The sequence below is a fragment of the Gigantopelta aegis genome, unplaced genomic scaffold, assembly GCF_016097555.1.
Source record: "Gigantopelta aegis isolate Gae_Host unplaced genomic scaffold, Gae_host_genome ctg4041_pilon_pilon:::debris, whole genome shotgun sequence".
Lineage (NCBI taxonomy): Eukaryota > Metazoa > Mollusca > Gastropoda > Neomphalida > Peltospiridae > Gigantopelta > Gigantopelta aegis.
This window is the reverse complement of record NW_024533648.1, coordinates 26691-32863: the sequence shown is the minus strand read 5'-3', so window position 1 is coordinate 32863 and position 6173 is coordinate 26691. Positions and strand designations below refer to the sequence as shown.

The 6173-nt window shown below is 39.4% G+C and overlaps 2 non-coding genes across 2 annotated transcripts; both read left to right on the top strand.

The window, feature by feature from the left end:
• The first annotated feature begins 690 nt into the window (after positions 1-690).
• On the top strand, positions 691-809 carry LOC121392543. The gene has a single exon (XR_005960514.1). It is a non-coding gene; the product is annotated as a 5S ribosomal RNA (ribosomal RNA).
• A 1696-nt stretch (positions 810-2505) lies between these two features.
• LOC121392542 lies at positions 2506-2624 on the top strand. Its single transcript, XR_005960513.1, has one exon. It is a non-coding gene; the product is annotated as a 5S ribosomal RNA (ribosomal RNA).
• The last annotated feature ends 3549 nt before the right edge of the window (positions 2625-6173 follow it).

The window sequence follows — 6173 nt, the reverse complement described above, 5'->3', positions numbered from 1 at the left end:
CATGCACGAACAGACAACTGCCCCCACACAACTCCCCTCAACACATATCTTTTCAAATCATTGTTTACACTTTCTAAGCCTCAAAAAATTCAGTGACGTCATTTGTCATTGTAACACAAGGGCGATGTTGAACTTAGTGGGTAGAACGCTTACCTGAGGCGCGATGCGTTGTACGATAGGAAGGCGATGGGTTTTATCCCGTCCCAACCATATTTCTTTCTCTTTTTCTTTTTCATATCGTTGTTTTCGCCGTGGAAGGCAAACTCCGCTTCCAAGCGTCAAACAATTGCGTGACGTCATTTGTCATTGTAATATTACGGCAATACCAAGTTTACTGGGTAGAGCGCTCACCTGAGGCGTATTATCTTATAGGATACGAACTATAAGGTATCTTTCCGTTACAACCAGTGCACAGCGATTCTTAAATAAGTCTTTATGCTGTGGAAGCAAAACTTCGTTTCGAAGCGTCTAACAATTGCGTGACGTCATTTGTCATTGTAAGACAATGACAATATCTAGCTTAGTGGAGAACCCCACCCCACTCCACCCCCGCGCTAAATTCGTGAACATGCGCCTGGCCCCACCGAACGCCATTTTACCTGTCCGTCGAAAAAAATAAAACAAAAATGAATGCTGAATGATAACTTCCGGAGTACTACATACGTATACCTTTATTTTACATCAGTTGTTGTCTACGGCCATACCACGTTGAAAGCACCAGTTGTCGTCCGATCAACGAAGTTAAGCAACGTCGGGCCCGGTTAGTACTTGGATGGGTGACCGCCTGGGAACACCGGGTGCTGTAGACATTTTTTCTATTAACAAAATAATATTTTAATTTACTTTAGAATATCGATTTTATTTATTTATTTATTCATTTTTTCATTGATTATTATTACCATGATTATTATTATTATTATTGAGGCTAGTCATACATAAATTCATCTATAAAGGAGCACTGTTGTTTTAGGACCAGGGCAAAGAAATTAACAGTTAAAGTTTTAACGAAGGTACCTACCCGTTATTCTAATTGCCTTGATTACGTCATTGAGTTTGTTAATTAGATCAACTAATTGACTGGCACTTGAGTGGTCTGGATTTGTGTACAATGTGTATATTGCTGACGTGACATTGAGTATTAGTTCGTGTCATAAGGAATATAAAGTGCATGTTTCTCTTCTCTCTGTACATTTGATTTTTATAATTACGACACTGCAGTTCAATATAATGGAGAAATTCAATCTATACGCCGAACTCTACGATTCTGAGAATCGTTTCAGACGAGCCTGTGAGCAGGTCATCTTCCTTAACGACAGGCTAGAAGACCTCCAGATTCGCTATGATAAAGCGAGAATCGACAACCACAAGTCATTCCGTTACAACCTGCGACTGAAGATGGCAACAGTAGAGGGAGTCCGGAACTCTTACTACGAGTATGCTTGCTGGAAAGCAGAAATGGTTGCAGAGTTGAGGCTGAAGGTGGCAATCGTCTTCCCCGAATCCGAATCCGAAGATGAAGAAATGGAATAAATGCAGACGCCACTTGGTGGCGGCTCTTTTAAGAGCCAAACAAATCACACGAAAGTGGTTTTATACATAATTGCAATATTTGATTTTTATTCACACGCACAGACACAGTATTGTAAATGCATGCTCCTGAAAAGGGACACACACCTACTTTTTTCCCGCTCTCCACATAATTATGTTTTACTCATCACCACCCCTACCCAATCAAAAACAAAAAAGAAACGGATCCTTGTTTACAGACACCTCAGCACAATTAAACATACATCTACACGCGCGCACTCATACAGACATGCACGAACAGACAACTGCCCCCACACAACTCCCCCCAACACATATCTTTTCAAATCATTGTTTACACTTTCTAAGCCTCAAAAAATTCAGTGACGTCATTTGTCATTGTAACACAAGGGCGATGTTGAACTTAGTGGGTAGAACGCTTACCTGAGGCGCGATGCGTTGTACGATAGGAAGGCGATGGGTTTTATCCCGTCCCAACCATATTTCTTTCTCTTTTTCTTTTTCATATCGTTGTTTTCGCCGTGGAAGGCAAACTCCGCTTCCAAGCGTCAAACAATTGCGTGACGTCATTTGTCATTGTAATATTACGGCAATACCAAGTTTACTGGATAGAGCGCTCACCTGAGGCGTATTATCTTATAGGATACGAACTATAAGGTATCTTTCCGTTACAACCAGTGCACAGCGATTCTTAAATAAGTCTTTATGCTGTGGAAGCAAAACTTCGTTTCGAAGCGTCTAACAATTGCGTGACGTCATTTGTCATTGTAAGACAATGACAATATCTAGCTTAGTGGAGAACCCCACCCCACTCCACCCCCGCGCTAAATTCGTGAACATGCGCCTGGCCCCACCGAACGCCATTTTACCTGTCCGTCGAAAAAAATAAAACAAAAATGAATGCTGAATGATAACTTCCGGAATACTACATACGTATACCTTTATTTTACATCAGTTGTTGTCTACGGCCATACCACGTTGAAAGCACCGGTTGTCGTCCGATCACCGAAGTTAAGCAACGTCGGGCCCGGTTAGTACTTGGATGGGTGACCGCCTGGGAACACCGGGTGCTGTAGACATTTTTTCTTTTAACAAAATTATTTTAATTTACTTTAGAATATCGATTTCATTTATTTATTTATTGCTTTTTTTATTGATTATTATTACCATGATTATTATTATTATTATTGAGGCTTTCATACATAACTTCATCTATGTAGGAGCACTGTTGTTTTAGGACCAGGGCAAAGAAATTAACAGTTAAAGTTTTAACGAAGGTTTTACCCGTTATTCTAATTGCCTTGATTACGTCATTGGAGTTTGTTAATTAGATCAACTAATTGACTGGCACTTGAGTGGTCTGGATTTGTGTACAATGTATATTGCTGACGTGAATATTGGGCATATTTGAGTATTAGTTCGTGTCATAAGGAATATAAAGTGCATGTTTCTCTTCTCTCTGTACATTTGATTTTTATAATTACGACACTGCAGTTCAATATAATGGAGAAATTCAATCTATACGCCGAACTCTACGATTCTGAGAATCGTTTCAGACGAGCCTGTGAGCAGGTCATCTTCCTTAACGACAGGCTAGAAGACCTCCAGATTCGCTATGATAAAGCGAGAATCGACAACCACAAGTCATTCCGTTACAACCTGCGACTGAAGATGGCAACAGTAGAGGGAATCCGGAACTTTACTACGAGTATGCTTGCTGGAAAGCAGAAATGGTTGCAGAGTTGAGGCTGAAGGTGGCAATCGTCTCCCCCGAATCCGAATCCGAAGATGAAGAAATTGAATAAATGCAGACGCCAGTTGGTGGCGGCTCTTTTAAGAGCCAAACAAATCACACGAAAGTGGTTTTATACATAATTGCAATATTTGATTTTTATTCACACGCACAGACACAGTATTGTAAATGCATACTCCTGAAATGGGACACACACCTACTTTTTTCCCGCTCTCCACATAATTATGTTTTACTCATCACCACACCTACCCAATCAAAAACAAAAAAGAAACGGATCCTTGTTTACTGACACCTCAGCACAATTTATAACATACATCTACACGCGCGCACAGCATACAGACATGCACGAACAGACAACTGCCCCCACACAACTCCCCCCAACACATATCTTTTCAAATCATTGTTTACACTTTCTGTCCTCAATAAATTCAGTGACGTCATTTGTCATTGTAACACAAGGGCGATGTTGAACTTAGTGGGTAGAACGCTTACCTGAGGCGCGATGAGTTGTACGATAGGAAGGCGATTTATTTTTCCCGTCCCAACCATATTTCTTTCTGTTTTTCTTTTTCATATCGTTGTTTTCGCCGTGGAAGGCAAACTCCGCTTCCAAGCGTCAAACAATTGCGTGACGTCATTTGTCATTGTAATGGCAATATCACGTTTACTGCGCAGAGCGCTCAAGCGGCAATACCAAGTTTACTGGGTCTTTTCGCTCAACCTGAGGCGTATTATCTTATAGGATGTCCAACTATAAGGTATCTTTCCGTTACAACCAGTGCACAGATTCTTAAATAAGTCTTTATGCTGTGGAAGCAAAACTTCGTTTCGAAGCGTTAACAATTGCGTGACGTCATTTGTCATTGTAATTTCAATGACATGCTAGCTTAGTGGAGAACCCCACCCCACCCCACCCCCGCGCTAAATTCGTGAACATGCGAGACTTCCGGTTTTGGTTTTGTCACTATCGGACGTGTTTACTTCGGCTCCGCAAATAGTGTTTTGTTTGTGTTTGTTCATCTGCCCTTGGGCACTTTTGTACATTAGCCTGCCTTGCATGGACGAAGAGACAGAAAAGATGGAAGAAAAGAAGGTAATTAATGCGTGAAATCTTTCAAGAAGGAGTGTACAGTGGAGGTTGTTTTGGAAAAAGAAATGAAAGCAGGTGAATTGATTGACTATATTAATGGAGTGCACAGTGAAGGAGAAATTTTAGCGTGTGTCCCAAGGGGAAGAGAGATGTACGAGATTACATTTGCGGACGAGAGACAGGCAAGAGTGTTTGCCGAAGACGGTGAGATGGTATGTAATGGCTTTAATATGAAAATGAACCTGGTGTATTCAGATAGTGTGGTGGTTTCATTTATGCATTTGCCTGCTTATGTCAGTGATGATGAAATCATTTCCAAATTGGAGAAAATGAACATTGAAATTCTTTCACCTGTGAAAAGACGGATGCATGAAAAAACTAACATTGCTGATGGGACCAGGTATGTGAGAGTTAGATTTCCACATAATGTGAAAAGCTTACCCTACTCTATGAAATTTCAAACCGTTGAAGGAATGCAGTTCTTTAGAGTTTTACATAACAATCAATTAAAGGTTTGTTATCAGTGTTTGGAAGATAATCATGTAATTAAAAACTGTCCCTACACCAAATGTTATAAATGCAACAAATTAGGACACATTGCTCGTGAGTGTACAATGTCATCGTTGTGTGAGAAATGTGGCGGTTCGGGCGTGGATTGTTCGTGTAATTGTAAAGAAGATTCGGACAGTGAATGTGAGAGTGACCGTGAATGTGACATGGACGTAACTGTCAAAGAGAAAATTGAACAACCCAAGCTGAGAACTGACAACTGTGATCAGCCGTCCGTGACGAAGGGCAAGACGTCGTCAAGCGTAGGCGATCAAGACAAGCTCATGTCTACCCAAGAGAGCCAAGCTGAAATTGATGACGAGGTTTTATATACAGATGAGGATAATTCGAAAGTGAATGACTGTAAAGACGGTGAAAATGAACTGAGTGAAACAAAGAGAGTGACGCGAAGATCAAGACTTGTGAAAAGACCAGCTGATGAGACGGTGTGGAGCATTGTTGAGGGAAGAAAGGAAAAGCGAGAGAGGAGAGTGTCGGATGAAAGAAAGAAGGATGGGTGTACTGTGAATGAAAGAAGAGAGAATGATGGAAAGAAGAATGAGGTTAAAAGTAAAAAGAAAAAATAAAGATGGATATGTACTTTAAAATAACTTTTATCTTAATGCTGCTATTAGTATCTTTAAATGTGAATGGACTGAGGGATATTGACAAAATGAATGCAGTTTTTGCAGCTATCAAAAGTAAGCATAGTTACATTACTTTTTTACAAGAAACGTTTTGGGATGATAATTTTATTGAGAGTTATAAACATTTATGGGATGGTCAAATATTTTATAATAATTGTCCTAATAATAATAGAAAGGGTGTGGCAATATTAATATCAAAAGATTGTCCATATACATTTACTTTTGATAGCTGTGATAATGAAGGTAGGGTTTTGAATATTAATGCTATTATTGAAGACGATGATTACAATTTTATTAATGTGTATGCACCAAACAAAACAGATGAAAGAATTGTTTTCTTTGAACAATTAGATAATTTTATAAATGGTAAAAATAATATTCTTGCAGGTGACTTTAATGAAATTTTGGATCCTTCTTTGGATATGGGTGTACATAATAAACAATTTTGTTTGAAATCTAGCAATGCTTTACATTCTGTTATTAACAATCATGATCTTGTTGATATTTGGCGTTACAGAAACCCAGGTAAGAGAGAATTTAGTCGTCAACAAATTGTAGAAAATATAATGAAACAGTCTAGAATTGATTT